This window comes from Aythya fuligula, chromosome 5 (assembly GCF_009819795.1).
Source record: "Aythya fuligula isolate bAytFul2 chromosome 5, bAytFul2.pri, whole genome shotgun sequence".
NCBI classification, from domain to species: Eukaryota; Metazoa; Chordata; class Aves; order Anseriformes; family Anatidae; genus Aythya; species Aythya fuligula.
Window position 1 is genome coordinate 940,595 of NC_045563.1, and position 18,585 is coordinate 959,179.

An 18,585-nucleotide genomic window follows, 5' to 3' on the forward strand; every position below is an offset into this window, starting at 1 on the left:
GGAAAGAAAGGTGCTGACAGCTATTACTGAATTAGCACAGAAACACATAACATGAAAGTTTATTAACATTTTCTATTTGACTTAAAAGGCTCTCACCTCTCAAGGATTAAAATAAAATTGGTTCGAGGGGATAGCTTTATTGAATTAAAAGTTAGCTTTTAAAAAGTTTCTATCCCTAGCATTTTCTGGAGCTAAGTATCAGCCAGACACCTTCCTGTGCCTGCAGTTCCCCCCTGGCACCCAGGGAAGAGCAAGAGGCTGTGGCACATGGGGAGGCACCAGCACCCAGCAGTGGCCGCACAGCCAGGTACTGGGAGGTGATGGGGAGGTGCCAGGAGGTGCCCGCAGGCCCATCAGAAGCTCAGGCATCAGGAACAGGACATTGCTCTGTGGTTTGGGGAGGACAATGGATTTGCGGCACGGAAGCGAATGGCACCTCCACTTCCCCCAAAGCAAGTTTTCCTTTGGCCTCTGTGCAATAGGAAAGACCTAACAGTTTGTTGCCTGTCTTTAATAGATCTATTGATTTTCATAGGTGATAAATTACACTATATTAAGATAATGGCATACCATTTGTTGCTATTAAAATTTATATAACCAAAATTTAAAAGTAATTTAATTTTAAGTGGAAAATGATTGCCGTTGAGATACCCAAAGACAACGTATTACTCATCCTCCATCAACATTTTATTAAACAAGGGGAAAAAAAAAAGATAATTGAAAGCTTCAGTAGAAGTTTGAATATATGCTATATTAATGATCATAGTAAAAATATATTAAAGGCTTTTATACAGTTTCATATATACAAAGCTACTACTTTCATATGAGTTTATCATCAGCTGCTCAGTTCTCTGTCAAAATGATTTGTTCATTTTAGAGCACATTTGCTGTAAAAGTAATTATTGAACTGTATTGCAATGTTTTGATTCAATTTAGCTAATCTAGAAATTCTCTGCCTAAATTAGTTCCCGGAAGGCAGCCTTGCTCACATGCTCGGTGCCTCCCCTGCTGCCTGCCCAGGCTGGCTCCTCTGCATGCCCGCGGCTCGGAGCTGAACCGGGGCTCCAAGGGGCCCCATGGTGCCCTCGGAAGCTGCAGCCTGTGAAGTCATGATATCAGTAGGTGGAAACAAGGAAATAAAGCACTGGAAATACAATGCTAATGGAGAGCTATGCCTGCTAATATTTAACCTATATTTTTTTCTGAATTATTCAATATACACAGACAGATAGAGTATTTTAATATTGAAAATAGCCCAGCAGAAGATGGAAACAAGAATTGTAGGTTTTGCTTTGCTATTAGTATTGATTGTCTTTAGATCACGTAGCATGGCCCTTGCTGATGAAATAATGCATTCACTTACAGCGGTGTCATGGGGGGTTAGGTAGGATGGCTGCAAGAGCAGAACCACATGTGATCTAACCCTTATTGACTAAGCTGAATATCCCAGCAGGACAGCGATTTCCTGGCTCCTGTTTCTGGTCTGTGATGGTCAGTCTGACCTGGTGCCATCCAGCCTCAGGGCATGGGCAGCACATGTACCCCCAGTGTGCTGCAGCCCCAGCTGTGCCTGCAGCAGATCCACCCTGGGATCTATCTTGCCCTGAAACAGAGCATGCACATTAAAAACCTCACCTTCTTAATTATAATCTACTCAAATACATTTAACACTAAACTTTGTGACACGAATGTTTGGCATCTATCTCCGTGATATCTTTTACATCCCTCCTTACTAGGCTTCCTCCTTAACCTCTCACCTCTGCTGCCTGCACCACTGCAGGGCCTTGCTTGCCCCTGCGTGGTGCTGAAGCTGTGTCGCGTGTCTAATGGCAACAACCAGACCTCAAAATACAGAGAAAGGGGAAGCGGATGTATTATTTAGCTGTATTATTTAGCAGATGTATGAGCAACTACTTTTTTTCAAGGAGCAAAAATGTGTAAAATCTGAGGAGAGAAAATCAGTGATGAAAAATAGCAGTCCCTTTACTTGATTTGTTCATTAGGTGCAATTTCCTGCTTTGAGTGGCACTGCACCCCCTAAGTATCAGGGTGGAGAAGCAGTTTTGTGACCTGCAGCCTCTGTGCCCCTCCTCAGGCCTTGTTTTGCAGGACATGAGCTAAAGCCTCTTCTCCCTGGCACAGCAGCCATACCCACAGCCTGTCCCTATGCTCCCAGCCAAGCCTTCCCCAAAAGGCAGCATTTCTGAGATCTACAGCACTGCACTTAAACCATAAACCATCCAAGTGGATATTTCAATTGGGCTGAATGCAATAGAGGGATAAGTACATATATAAATATAGAATAATTTGCCAGGCTCTATATTCTGATTTTCTTCCCTAATGGCCACTAAAGGCTTAATGGTGAAGAGGTGAAGAATAAAATGACCAAGAGGTGAAGTGGCAGAAAGAATTAACAAGCCGGAGTAGTGATATTTTCAACATTTTTTTCAGATAAAAGGATTGGATTTCATACTCCACATGGGCATTGCAGCCACTGGGCTGCAGGCTGCTTGCAAAGAGCCCGTGGGTTTTGCAGCAGAAGCTGAGGATACCGCAAGCAACATATGCCCCTGTGCAGCTCCATGCCAGGAGAGCCTGCACGTGCCAATAACAGCTCACTGAGAAGCCCAGTAGCCTGCAGGAGGTTCCCTGGTCTGTGGCGTGGGTCACAGTGCCCACGAGGAGATGTTGTCGCCCAAAGCTGGTGCTGCCTGTGGGCCCTCCAAACTCACAGCAACGGGGATAGGGGAAGGATGAAAGGGATGCGGGGGCTGAAAGCACTCATCAAGGAGAACCACATCCTGTAATAACAGAAGGAAATAGCTTGGAAAAAGAAATCAACTCACAATAGAGCAAAGCAAATAGTAAGCAAATTGCCATCCAGGTACATAGTGGGAAAAACCAACCACTTTTCGAACTGTTCTTCAAATGTACAATCAGATTCTAATCTGTAGCTACAGGCCCTGCAAATCTTATCCCCTTCCCCCTTCTGACACCATTCCTGATGGGCCGTTAGAAAGACACAGGCATCCAAGAGGCAAAGGGCAAAAATTGGAGCCCAGAGGCTCCTCCGCCCCTCAGGCAGCACTGCTGGGTGCCAGAGGCCTGGCACAGGCTGCCCAGAGGGGCTGGGGGCTGCTGAGAAATTGCAGATGAAGAATCACACCTCAGCAAAACAGCCAACTTTGCTGTGGACCAAATTATGCTTCTCAAGCTCCCTTCTCTTTCCCTTACATTTTCTTGGAGGAAGAAAAAGACACCACTACTTGCCAGCCATGCAAACTGAGACCTGCTGCTGGTCGAGACCCTTGAGTCTCAAACTGTGACCTTGGTATCTGCAGCTCATCTTCTGATGGAAGGGGGAGAGCTGAGATACAGCCTGCACCTTCGTTACTGAAATGAAAGGGGACCAAAGAAAACTGAGGTGGCAGATCATTAACTCAGCCAGTCCATTCAGCCATAAGCTAGATATAACTGCAGGCAGAAACTGGTCATAAATTTTGAAAGCAAAAAAGTGTTGTAGTTTTGTTTTATTTTTAATCCAACGAGAAAAAATAAACAAACAGCTCTGGCAAGAGCTGGAATAGCTGAGGTAGTTAATTCTTTAGAGGAACCAGTCCTTATTTCTACTGAAAGTTAAAAATACATACATGGATGGTATTGCTACAGATATATTTTATATAAATTTTTGACTCATGAGTAATAGAAGTATGCAGTTTTACAGTGGAGCTGCACTGTATACAAATGTGTCAATATTATTTTTGGCTATTGACATTTCTGAAATATTAACAATTTAAGAAGGTGAAAAGAGAAAACTTGATTTGTAAGCAAAAAGTTTTATTATAAAACTTAGTAAATATGACCAAAGTTTTGCTGTAGAAAAAACACCTGTTTAGAGAATAGCTTGGCAAATTGAGATGCTGTTTCTATATAATTTCATTATGATAAAACAAATACAGCACAGTAGTTAGCACCAGGTGCAATTTCATTCACATCATGAGGAGTTATAAATGTATATAAGTACATAGAACATAAACTTCAGTTGCCTAGTATCTAATTTTTGAACTGGAGCATCTACTTTGAAATAAATATGATCCTAAAAGGTATTTTCAAGAACTGAAATGATGACAAAGTTTTAAGCACTACTCTTCAGTTATTTCATTAATTATTCAGCAAGAAAACATGTAATTTTTTCTTGCTAATTGTAACTCGAACCTTAAATATTTGCAAGCCAGGGCTATAAAACCATGAAGACAGATCTGGGGGGTAAGGGAGAGGCTGAACAATAGCAGGGGCTTTATTCTGTCCTGCAAATAAACTCCTGGCTGTGCACCCGGAACCAGCCTGTTCTTGTATTGAGCTCAACATCACAGCACTTCCCAGCCAGCCGGTAATTTCAGTTTTACTTTATCCCAAGGAAGATTAAAGGCTCCTATAATGTGTAAGCCATCAGCTTGAAATATTGTCATGGGCTACATTTTTTTCAGGGCCTTTAAAAAATAAAAAAAATCCCCAAATAAACTGTACTCTCCCAGCACAGAGAAGAGAATTGAGGGGAACGAGATGTAGGTCAGTACAACTGCAAAGAGCTGCCAAGGTTAACAAGGAAGGGTTGTCTGTCTTCTGCAGGAGCTGGGGGCAGGCACTGCTCTGGCTGGGAGCTGCACAGCGGAGCCAAAAGCAGCAGGTTATCACCACACAGCTGGGCTGCAGGGCCTTGCCACAGGTGGATTTTCAAAAAGACCCACTAATGAAAAAATGAACTGGTGGCTGTTGAATCCCTTGGTCTTAGCATAGACTTTTGGAGGCTGCAGTTTGGAGAAATATCACTGTGTGCTTCCCCTGCTCCTATACTTCTGCAGGCATCACATACTGGACTGTGGACCTAACCAAAGCAGATGTTCCTTTTGGTCACTAACATTTGTGTATGAACATCAGGCTTTCTGAAGAAAAATATACATTTAGTAGGTTTGACAATAAGTGACAAAGAAAAAGGCTTCCCTGGCTTTACCAAGTTGCAATGGTGTGATGTGTTTGTTCATTCCTGCAGTTCCTGGGCATCACTCCAACATCAGTGACACCCAGGACGGCACAGACCAATAGGGCTGCCTGGCAGTGAACAAATCCTCCTTTGTAGAAACATTCACAGCTTTTTTTTTTTCCCTCCTTCTCCATACTTTAGATCAAAATAAGACTTTTCAAAGTCTTAAGGGAAGAAGTCTCAAAGTCTGAAGAAAATAGAAAACAGAGTGGAAATAGCAGTCACCCACAAGTCCTGTTCACCCACAAGAAACCTCTGGGGCCAGAGCTGTTCTACTTCACATAGAAAACTCCTTCTGTAACCAGGAGATTTGGAAAGCAGATTGTGAAACAGAAGACCCCCTTCATCCTCCACTCGGCAGTCAAGCGTGTCCTGACTTCCCATCCTCTCGTCTGCTTCTCCTTATTCTCCCCAACACCAGTCCTTCCTGCACAAATAGTTTGCAATGAAAATTCCACTACACTTGACAGTGTCAGCAGTACAAGTGTACACATATACATATTGTGCTTCAGTAAGTGGAGCCCACTTGGATCAAGTCCTTCAAGCTAGCTTTCTGAAAAGCCTGATTTCTGGCAGCAGAGCACTTTAGCCTGGACAAGACAGCTTTGAACATGGTCGATTTTTCCCCTATACCTGCAGAATCACTCATACCTGATACTGAGGGGATCTCAGTAATCCAAACATGATTCAGTTTGTAAAATATTGGCATGAGAAAAGCCAACAGGTGTAAGGACAGGATGCTAAGTATTTCTATGCCCAGAGGTTGATCTTTCTGGAAGCAGATCTTCACTAACAGCAATTGCAAGCATTTGTTATAGCCTGGTTTCTTTTCAGGGGCAGGGTCACATTTTCAATTAAAGCTATTATATTTATGGCTGCTTTGATTTCCCAGGTGTCAGCCATGCATGTTTGAACCTGGCCACTGTTATGGCAATGCGTAAGAATATCCTCAAATTTAACAAAATACAATTATTGCTGTAAAAAAAAAAAAAAAAAAAGAAAACGTTTAAAATTAGAACTCAACTGGAATATGTATTTTCTTCTAGTTCATCAAGAGTCTATGTAATAGAAAAAATGCTATAGACTTTATTAAAACTCATCCTCACTGAACCTGTGAGTTTTGATTTCAAATGTTCTTCTATGCAGCTATAGTAAGTGTTCTCAACTCTCACAGATACCACAAGTATATCAGAGGAACACTTCAGAGATTAAGTTGTTGGGGTTTCTTTAATATATATACATGAATGATACTTACCGAGATGCTGCTAAGATTGGCTTTCCCTGGGTACCCACTTACCCAAGTGTTCTGGAGTAGGGGAATGAAGTGCCAAACAGCAGCACTGCTGGCACCACTGAAGTGCGGGTTACATGTTATTAAGAGCAGAAACAAGTGGGAAGAGATCAAAGTAAGTTTGGATTAAGTTGTGTTTGGTTTTGTTTGTTTGTTTTTCCTCCTACAGGGAAAAGTGCTTTTTGGTGGAAAAAAAAATATACTCACACATTCTGAAAAATTACTGTGAACTGGTTTCTTAGTCCTTTTGTAATGTATGGGAAACCTACAGTGAAATCAACATTTTCCTAGATACATACATCTGAATTAATACATGCATCACCAACAATACATTTCCATTAACAAAAAAAAAGTTAATAGTTATTGATTTGAATAAGATAACAAAATAGGCACATTCCAAGAAGAATGGCAAAAAAGAAAGCATAGAAAATGAAAACAAGAGTAAAGAAGAGAATTGGAAATACAGAACAGTAGATCTGCCTTAGGTCAGCTTCACAAAATCATAGAATTGGTTGGAAAAGCCCTCCAGGATCATCTGGTCCAACCACCCCCCTGCCACCAATATCACCCACTAAACCCTGTCCCCAAGCACCACGTCCAACCTCTCCTTGAACACCCCCAGGGACGGTGACTCCACCACCTCCCTGGGCAACTCGTCCCAATGCCTGACTGCTCTTCCTGAGCAGAAATGTCTCCTCATTTCCAACCTGAACCTCCCCTGGCACAACTTGAGGCCATTCCCTCTAGTCCTATCACTGGTTACTCGTGAGAAGAGGCTGACCCCCAGCTCCCCACCCCTTCCTTTCAGGTAGTTGCAGAGAGCAATGAGATGTGCCCTGAGCCTTCTCTTCTCCAGACTAAATACCCCCAGGTCCCTCAGCCGCTCCTCACAGGACTCTTGCTCCAGGCCCTTCACCAGCTTCGTAGCCCTTCTCTGGACCACATACATCCTCCCAAATACCACTGTGCTGGGAGCAGGGTAGGAAGTAGATGAACAGGGGTAGGTATAGACAACAAATATAGGAAAAAAAAAAGTTTCTAATTTGCCAGAATTCTGGTTTCTGTCTGTATTACTTGTACTGTTTAAAGAGAAGAAAAAAAAAGGTGCCAATCCATCTTTACTTTAAAAGTAGTGGAGTGGTGTGAACCAAAATAGAGAAACATTCAAGAAAACTCTCTCCTCTCATACAGCCCAGACAACCCAAGCTCACCAGACAAGCTCTGGCTAAATTATATATTCCCCAGTTCTTCCTCCTCTCCACAAGCCATGTTCACTCAGACCAACTCCTTCCTCTGTACCTGATGACCCTTTTCATGTGTCCCTTCCCATCAGTTGTTCTGATTTTGCCCTTTGCTCAGCATCTCAGACTCAGACCAACCGGTTTCTGCCAGCAAACTTTATCCACCTGAGGGTGCTGTAAAGTCTCAGGTCTACAGGCCACATGGACTGCACCGGTGCCATGGATCACCTGCCTGATGAACAGGTAGAGATCCGGAAAATTCTTGGTTTTTTTTGGACACATGTTGAATTATAGGGAGGACACACATTCTCAGAGTACCCCTACAAACCACTGTAGCACAGTCATTTGAGTTTTTGAGTTTCCTAAGGTGAAACATACAGCTCTTGACATCAGTATCGAGCCCTTTACTGGCTTAGCTGTGGTCCCATGCCCAGTATGGGATTTGCATCTCTTTGACCATGCCAAATATTTCATACTATTGAGCACAGAACCCACACTTCAAAATAATAGAAATATTCTCCCCTTTTCCCAAGAGACTTTTATTTTTTTCCATTTTAAAAGTTACCTCATTTTCCCTAGACCTTGCTGATAGGAAATTCTGATCAACATGTAATGCAGATTTCTGGGTTATCAACAGTTTAAGCAGATTATCGCTCCTCATCACCAGCTCCCTCAGTCCCACTTTGTATCCAAGTAAGTGCCTTTTGCACAGCTTAATACTGAGAAGATTGTGCCACAGATCAGTGTTAAATATATTTCTGCTTTATGCTACCAATATTGATTTTTCCACCTTTTTCCCTAGACTCCCTGTGCAATTTTTTTTTTCTCCCCATGAACAAGCAATGGAAATCATAGATCAAAGTTTTGTTTCATGTAAAATTGGTCTCTGGAAAAGCTAATTTTTTCCATTGTAATTGCATCTGGAAACAGGGTGTTCTAAGAGGCACATATTACCCAAAGCCCATGGGCTCCAAGCATTTTTCTTGCTCAATTTCCCTTCTCTGCTCTTTTCTCTTATGAGGTGCAAGAAAGGATGCAGAGGCCTGGACGAAAACTGCTTCTCTTATTCAATTTCTTTCAGTAAGTAAAAATAGTGCATACCTAACATTTGAGTTTCATTCACTTGGAGAAAAAACAAAAACAAAAACAAAAAACAACAAACAAACAGGTTATACACCATGAAAATCCTTGTTAGGTAGTTAGGGAAGGATTGAAATAGTTTCATTGTAACTCATGCTGCAAGTAAATTTTGAATAATATCTTGAATCTGGAATGCTCTATTTATTAAAGAGATAAAAAATATATTCAGAGATATGTTGCTTTGAAAAGTTGTTGCCCAAATCATTTAAATCTGCCAAATACAAATACATGTATCATTACACTGGGCACAACTGCCTAGCATACAGTTACCAGCTGCAGATACAGAAAGAAAGGGACAAGTACAACCATTGACAATTTCTGCTAGAAAAAGTCTGTTTTCCAGAGACAAAGAGATGGAAGAAATCTACTTTAAAAATCTCTAGAGGCATCCTACACAAGCTGTCTGGAATGACCTGCAAAAATTTCCTGTGAACCACAAAAACTTAGAGGGAAGGTTGGGAAAAAAAAAAAAATCTGATATTCTTTATAGGCTGTGGATTGATTATGAGACACATTTGGCTTCACTGGATCCCCCCAGGAGTTTCATCCCACTGTCACTGCAAAGCACCCTCACATTATAGTTTGTTTCCCATGGGATGGCAAATTTCTTCTTTTTACCTTCAACTTCTTTGGGTATAAGAAACCCTAAAGTAGTCCCTTACACTTACACCAGCTGTTTTGGATGTTGGCAATGCCAGCTGGCATTTTCCTACAGCTAGAGAAATCATTCTCAAAGTGACTTGGAGTCTGTGAAGCTTCCTACAAAGCAGAACTCTCGCTTGAAAAAGCGTCCTTCTTCCAGACAATGCACAATCAGTGAAGCATGATCATTTTAATGAATCAGACTATATTCCCCCACCCTTTTGACTTCGCACTTGTCAGATAGCTGTCTTACAACCTGGCCTATCATTGAGCGCAAGGGGACCTGATCCTCGTTGGGACTTGGTATGGCCTGCAAGATATCTGAAGTCACAACAGAATATAGGGAGAGGACTTCCTATTCCATATAGTCAGTGCTTTACATTTGCCTCATCCTCTACTTGAGAAGTTGGTTGCTCTAGCCAAAATGCAGTTTCACATTATCCAGAGTTTTTTTTTCCAATGTTTTTCTCCAAATATTTATCCTATTTGTCAACCCCATATTTAAGCCTAATCTCCTCTGAAAATAAGGTGTTACTTTGCATTTAAGTTCATAAAAGTATAGTTTATCATCACATGTACAGAGACCTAGCAGGATCTGTGCAGAAAGGTGAATTCAAAATGAAGCAGTGGCAGAAAATACAGACAGTGGTCAGTGAATGGATAGTTGCTCATACAAGAGGACAGTCAGAAAAAATCAAAATGAAGGCCAGGAGCATGTTTGATGGGTATGTACAAATATCACTAATATCAATAGAGAGAGAAAAAGTGTATTTAGGTTGAAAAAGCAAGCTAACATGAGTGCAGGTGGCCCTGAATACAAAGACTGAAAACTTAAAGACAGTGAGCATTTGGGATACAAGCCTAGGCAGGGATACTGAGGACAAACAGCCAAATTATTTTTAGGCCAGGCATGGAACTGAGTTGTAGGGATAGACTGGGGTTGCTTGTAACAAAATAGACTCAATGCACTGACCTTACTGCTCCCTCCCTCCCGGAGCCCTGGCATGATCTTGCCTTCTCTGCTTTAAATTCCTCAGAACTGACAGATTTCTGCTAACACATCATCACTGATGAAGTGGCAGGTTTCTGATAATAACCTGTCTTGTCAGGATATGTCTGACCTGATGCACTTCTGACAGCAGCTGGCAGCCATACCCATCAGAAATCACATCCCTCAGCATGAGAGCACTGGGTGCAGCACAGGAGGAGAGCAGACAAGGAGCCTGGGCACCAGGCACCGCCTGCTTCTGCCTGGGGTGACACATGTCGTCTGCTCTGCTTGTTTTACTGCTACACGATACTTGCATCATGAAACAGGGGAAAGCCATTGTTTGGTCTTAACTGAGAGTAAGCCAGAACTTCAGAAGTTTTGCAAAAAGATGCCATTCAGGTTGCAACTGCTGATATTACTCCTCTTAATCCAGAGCAGTGCCATAAGCAATGCCAAAGAGCTCACTGTCACATATCCCTGGGCACAGATTTCACTTTACACATAGATGCACTCATCTCTGAGCAAGCTGATATCCACCAGGTGACACACTAGCTTTTCAATAAAATGGAAAATCAGGAGCTGGAAACCATTCGCTAATGGAAAAAATCTTCTAGACTTTCTCAATACAAAAAGCTTTATTTTAAAATATTGACAGATACTCTCAGTAATTTCTTCCCCACTTAAACCTCACGTTAGAGTTGGTAAAATTTCTAATTCTTAAAGTTTTTCCACATCGGAGAGCCACACAAAGAGAGCCCTAGTTTTACAGGTGTTGGGGGGGGCAGGGATGGGGAGCAAATCATCCTCCTGAATTTTAAGGCTTTTAATATGCTATGTGTTAAGCTGGTGTATTTGTATGCTACTTATACTGCTACATCTCTCCTGCTGTCTTCTTAATTCTGGCTTTGACAGCAGGAGAAAGGATCACTTACTTTTCCCAAGGTTTTTGATCTGTGACGACAACTCTATCTTTGTGGCATGCTGATGTCTATTCTGCCCAGGAATCAGCCAGTATTACTGTAAAACTTTGTCATTGGGCTCTGCTGCTTTGATGGATGACCAAAATAGCTGCTATTCTATTCAAAGATAAGCAGAAAACTTATAAGAAATTACTCAGGAAAAAGTGAGAAAATAATGTGCTGTTCCAAATGGCATGACAAAGTGATCTGCTTAAGCTCAGCACTTAGCTATCTGAGAATGGGAGCGAAAACACACCTCACCCATATTTGAATAGCTGATCACGTAGATAACTTGACAGGCCATTTATATGGTGAGATTACATCGTTGTATCATAAACTGTGGGCTGTGTTTTGCCTTCAGTTACACTTTGCATGTCTCATCTTCATGGGGCCATAAAATAAAGAAACAGGACAAAATGTCTAACTGTGCACATGCTGTTTTCCTGGTTCAGGAATACAGTGCAAGGGTTTACACTGTTAAACCCTTGCCACAAGGGTTTAATATTGTTAAATGGCAGAATAATTTGGCAACAGACGCATTTAATGGACACCCTCCAAAACTAATAGTTACAACCTGAAATATGTCCATTTGTGTAAAATGTCGCATTAAATACACATGCATATCTTAAGGAAAGAAAGAATAAGGTTTGTATAATAACAGAATAATCACCCATGCGTCAAAAACAGAAGTAGGAAAGAAAAATCCAAACAGGTTTTCAAGTATCAGGAAATAAAGTGATGAGTAATAACCAAAAATAGATTTGTCAAGAGCACGTCATGCCAAATGACTGACTATCCATGAGGAGACCATAGAACTACTCAGAAGGAAACTAAATGCCACATATCTTGCTTTTAGCAATGATCAAGACTGGTTTGTGAGACTGCCTCCTGAAGAGCCACATGGACTTGAACTATATGCTGGGTTAAAACTGATGAGATCTTTCTGCTTTGAGGTCAGGTAACAGGAGCATGCAAGGCTCCACCAAGCGTGGTGGTGCAGGGGCTGCATTGAGGTCTACTCCACATTTACATCATGGGTGCAAAAGACAGATCACACTACTTTTTTGTTGATGGCATCAAGGTTGTTATTCAAGAGAATGGGATTAGACTACTTAGGTATTTTGGAGAAGATGGATAAATTCAGATAATGGGACAAAAAAAAAAAATAGGAAGTTCAGTTGTACTGAAAAGGGGGAAGAGAAAACTGTCAGGCAATGCTTCCAGCAGAAGGAGTCCAGGAAGATCACAAGCACAGCCTGTGTCAGCATCAACAGGCTGCTGTTAGAAAAGCCTAATCCTGCTGGGATATGATCAGTAGGAGAAGGAGCTGTGGGAGACCACCTCCCACAGCTTTATGGGAAAGCCAAGGTAACCAGCTTTTATTTCAAGACTACAGACCAATATTTTGTGGCAATAGACAAGATTAATCACCTGCAAGGATGCAATGGTGCCTTGTTTTGTAGATTCTTCATCAATGTTTTCATCTGTTACTGTTAGTTTTCCACAGAGAATTACCTTATTTAAATGTTTCTCAAGACTACTGTCTTGCATAGTTATGGACCGCTTTCGACCCTACACCTGAATCCCCAAGTTCTGAAGCCCCTTCCTGGTAGGCTAAAGGTGTCGTTTCAAGGAGGAATGCAACAGCATCTCTCAAATCTGTGCCTCTGGTCTGCTCAGCAGCTGGAACTCTGTCCTGTAGTCCATCAGGAACATTAGCTCTGAAATAAGCATTTTGTAAAGAGTAAAAATAGCCTTTCAGAGAACCCTTTGGATACATGCTAGTCCAAGCCCTCTCCTTGGATTAGGATAATGAATAGTGCACAAAGCTATAGACTATAAAACATACTTGTCTTATCAAAGTCTGGGGGAAGAGACAAGGTTATGGTCAGATCAGTCTTTAACTGCCTGCTTGTTGAAGTCTGGAAAGTTTCAAATTGGTAAACTTAAAATAATTGCATCTTTGATAACAAGAATCAGACTGTGCTTGTAAGTGCTAGGTAAGCTCTGAATTTTATTAATTTATTATGTGTCTTGATCTTGCTATAATTAACAGATCCTCAGATATTACATAAAGACAAGAAAGTGACATTTAATATTCTAACTACTGTGCGTAAGCACAGAACTCGGTGTGATAATCAGGTACATAGAAATGCTAACAACTCAGACACCAAACAGCATGCTGAAATTCAGGTAAAGCTACTCTGATAATAAAACCAGCACAGACAATGAAAATTTTCTGTTTCCAAAATAGTTGTACAGCCTTGTTTAAGAATTGCCATTTAGGAATTTATTTTAAGCATCAACATTGCCTAGTCTGCAAAATTATTCTATGTAATTAGGAGTTAAATTCAACTACCCTCAGCAACAACAGAAAAGTACTGAGAAAACCCATACCTGTGTATACTCTAGGCTTTTAATTCCTTTTTTTATTCAAGTCTAAATGACTATGTTCTATTACCAAAGGAATATTGAGATAGAAAATAAATGCAGAGGGACTCTCACGAGTAGGCAGCTGTTCAGGAAAACAGTTTAACAAAAATAGCTACTCCACTTCTTGGATATCCTCCAGAGTCAAGCTGGAAAGCTTCACATGCACTTGATTTAAGAAAAAAGGAAAGGCTTCCACCCACCGTCTCCTTCAGGACCACGTTTTCCTTTGCTCTCCAATGCTTCAGTGACCTCTATATTCCAGTTACATGCACAGTCTTCAGCTCTCAAGGAGATTAAATAACAGAAGGATCTTCAAAGAAGTTTAACACAAGTCAAACACATTTTCAGCTAACATATAATAAAATCTGTGCAACTTCCTAGCATCAGATAACACCAAGATATTGCTAGACTCAAAAGTGATTCAGGGAGATTTGGGGATGATTGTTCTACTGGTGACTGTTAAATCCAATAGTCAAGAAATCCCCACACCATCAATAGCTGAAAATAAAAGCCCAAGGAAGGGCTACCTTACTCAAGGTATTTCTCACGTTGTTTCTTAACCACCTGCATTCAAGCGGTCACTGGTCTTAACTCAGTATTGAACACAACATACTGTGGCAAACTTCGTGTTTTAAGAAAAAAAGAATCCCTACAGCACTGAGCTCATGAAAAAGAAATGAAATGCTGAGGTCTCAGGACAAAGTCTGCAGGTGATGTTTAAGAACACAGACATGAGCCTGACCAAAGAAGCCAGAAGTCTGAGGGCAAAGGAAGGCTTTGTGCATGTGTTGTCAGCATTCCCCTAGGCAAAGAGGAAACCTCTTAAGCAACGTTTTTCCACTGGATTTTCCTTTTATTTTCCCCTATGGGAGTGATGGGTGGCCACACAGTGGTCTGTCCCCATTTACGGGGCACATTACTTCTGACCTGTTCCTTCCCCCCCAGCAGAGTGCCCACCCACCAGGCAGCTCCATCCCCACGCAGCTCACTCAGAGCAGGGTGTCACATATTTTGGTTGTGGCAGGAGGAACCATCCATTGCAGCAGCTCCCAGTCTTTGCTCAGTTTTCACAGCCCCTAACACCACTTAGCTGCACTGGCATTTCAGCTGAGGAGAAATGGTTTCCACCAAGTCAAACATAGAGCAACTCAGCCGCACAGCCAAGAGAGAAGAAACTACTTGTGCCAAACTCAAAGGCACTTCAGAGTTGCTCTGGGACTGGATTCCTCCCCCATCAGCCTTTGTGTCCAACTGCAACCCACACCTCTACACGCTGTGGGTGTGCTTCTGTGCCTGCAGGGCTGACACAAGCTGCAGTGTGCCACATGCCTGCACCAGGACAAAGCATTGGCTTGCAGTGCTGAATCCCTAGGAACTAATGCAGTGCTGCACAGTTCCCCCTCTAGACCATACCTGCAGGTACTGAAAGCCCAGCATTCAGGCAACCAAGGAACACAGCAAAAGCCCCAGGAATAATTAGTTTATGTTTTGTGTATTAAAAACACAAACCAATCCAAAGGAGGAGGAAAAACAACAGAACCCAACTAGCTGTATTATAAGACAGTTTTCTTAGGCAGCAACACGGGGCTGAAGGCATCACAAGGAGGACAAGGCAGCCCAAAAGGCTGCAGACCATCAGCCATGCATTATTCATCCCCAGAGGCACTAAGTGGTACCACCACTTCAACTGTAACCTCAGCAAGGCAGCAGTGCTAAGCTTGAGCTTGTGTTATAAAGCCCAGTTTAACAGCTTGGGGAATTTGGCCTAACCTCAGGCTGTGGTCACATCAGGATGGTGCACAGCAGGCACCTGCGCATCACCACACTCATTCCCATACCTCCCCCAAATCCAGCTACTTCACCTTTGTTCCATACAAGACAGGGCAACCCAAAACTCAGCCTCAGCTTTACAGCTGAGCTGTAGGCCGGTCTTATAAAGACAAAGAGGTGAGCACCTGCTGTGTCACCACCTGAATGCCCTCAGTGTCAGCTGCACCACGTTAGTGAGCCACTAAACACAGATTTTTAAGTTGACATGTGATCAGCTTTCTCTGCTAAACTGCCCTGGGGACAGCTCTCCTCCCCTTGGTCATCCCCAAGCACACTGAAGTGTTGGCTGTTGCAAAGGCATAAATCGTAGCAAAATTTGGCTTTAACCATTATTAGATTGTAAGATCTGTAATTTCTTTTCTGGATGTCAGAACACTGCTCTACTGAACGAGCGTGGCTGTGTATGCAAGCTAAAAGCAATGGCAACCTACATGCCTGGTAGGTGCAGCCTGAATTGCACATCCCTAATTTGCTCAGCTGAATGCAGCTTAACTCATGGATTTCTGTAACAAGTCACTCCTTTCACACAGACTTTTACCTTCTGTTCATTTTGCCATCTCAAAGAACCCACCAAAACAGCCTTTGGGAGTGCTAACAGCGATGGCTTATCTGAAAAGCCGCAAACCCCTTCCTACCAGCCCTGTTTCCATAGCTGCATCAGATCAAACACGGGGCTGCTTGAAACTGGGTTTCAGAGTCTGGAATCTCTGAAAGTCTGGTTTTCCAACTGGGAACAGGCTTTGAGGGGACCAAGGTGTCCCTGCGGCCCAGCATGGCCCTGGGCAGCAAGGTGCACCGAGCCCACCCGTCACCACCGCCGTGACAGGCGTGGTGCCATGGCATGCACCTCGGGGCTGTGGGTTTGCTGCCCTTTGATTGCTGCTGACCGAGTTTCCCCTATTTTCTTCCTTCCCATGGGGGGACAGCTAGGCAGGCCCGCTCGCAGGCAGTTTCCCCGGGCAGCAGCCTCATCACGAGCCCGCTGCCGGCAGACGCGCTGCATGCCATCTGCGCCGAGCAGTTTGTTTGCAGAGCACGGCTACCTTCTGTTTGCTGCCTTCAGAAACGAAATGGCATGGTGCAGGAACAATCAGAGGGAAACATTTCTGTCATCTTCACCGGCACCCTCAGCTCTACGGCTCCCTGAATGTGAATTAGTGTCTTAAACAGTTTATTCATTCATGGCAATCTGTTCATTTATTTTCAGGAGATTGTATAGCTCCGGGAAGCCTCGCACGTTTGCTTTTTTTCCCCTCTCTAAGCCCCGACTACGAGATATTCTTTATTTTTCTCAGATCAGTGCTGCTCCCACTCTGCTGGGCTGATGTGTGCGACAGTCCTGGGCTCAGAAATGGAAAGGAGGAACATTTAGGATCGAGTGAAGACCGCTGAAGTGGCTGTGAGTTACCCAGAAGCTGCACGCAGCCCCGGGGGGCTGGCAGCTTGCAGGCAGCAGAAGCAGGATGCAGCCACCCGAGCACGGCCATGCTCCATGTGCTGCTCCCTACCAGCCAGCAGTGTGGTGCTGGAGGCACGGGCAGCAGGTCCGCAGCACGGCTGGTAGAGCAAGGCTGAGCGCCCATGTCCCTTGAAATAAGCTGCAATGGGAAAAGTGGGAAAATAAACTTTCCTGAGAGGCTCCCAACACGTCCTGATTTTCTCACCCCAGGAGCACTGCAGGAGCAGTTGTTTACCTTCTGCAGCCAAAACCAGGAGCAGATCACAAACCAGTTTACTAGGAAATTCAGCTGTGCTTTTGAAAGCAAAAAGCACAAAACAATGTAAAGCTTCTCCAAGACTAAGTAAATGTTCATTTTACAGAATGGATATCATCCAAGTTAAGGTTTTGGGCAAGACTTTTGCTGGATTCTTTTTACTTTTCTACAATTCCATAAAGGAACTATCACTAGCAGAAATGTAAGGTACAACAGATGAATGGCAAGGCAGTGGAATTACATTCCAGGCACACTTGAATGAAGTACAACATCTGTCTGTGTGCAGGAAGCCAGAGCAGAGCTCACCATCATCCAAGTTTCAGCTGAATCCCATTTTACAGCATTAGCAGGACAAAGTGGTGCTGCAGCACAGTGCTTGCTGTGTGCAGACCAGCCTATTCCTTACCCAGGATTTTGGACCTTGTGCCACAGTTGCTTTTGTTTTTTTGTTTGTTTTCTAATCCTCCCTGCTGGGGCTCAGAAGGATTGTACAACACCGCAGCAGATACATCACTGGTTGGTTTGTCCAGCACTAAATATTAGTGGTACAGAGCTGAGATTTGGCAGGAGACTCATCTGTGCTGCCTTTGAAACCAGAATCCTCTGTGGTCATCTACTATTGCAGCAGAGGCCTCCAAAAGACATTATGCTCTTTCTAAAACACAAGGTGTTATTTGTACAGATAAGACAGTTCTCCAGGGCTCTTCCTCTCCTGTGACTTTTATTAACAGGCAGCGTGAAGATGCGCAGCAGCATTTAACATATAGTATTTTCAAATAGACGTTTCAGGTCTAGCTTATGCTATTTGATCCATTAATCACATACAGCTTTGAGTCTAGAAATAATGTTTAAAAAGTCTATGTAGTTACAGACTGTTAGGGTAAATTGGTTTTCACAATGGCTTTACTCATTTCATTCAAGTTTCCCTCAGACCAGTCTGGCCGGCTATTATTTCCCACTGTCCTTTCATCTAGTAATTCTAGTAAACTAAACTGAATATTCTGCATGACTCCAAAGTGTTCTTGCTGGCTTTTTAAAAGTGATTTCGATTTCACTGATACTAAAAAAAAATATTAACATTTGATGAAAATACCCATGATCACTTTCTTGTCCAAGAACTTCCAAATTGTTACTGTTGATTATTTTTCTATGGAAAACAAAGAAAAAAAAAATAAAGGGAAAAAAAAAAAAAAAAAAGGAAAAAAGGGGGGGCGGGGAGTTACTGGCCTATGACAGAGAGAATATAGTACCACTCTGTATTGTCCACTCCATGGGTAACCAGCAATAATTAGCCCAACTTTA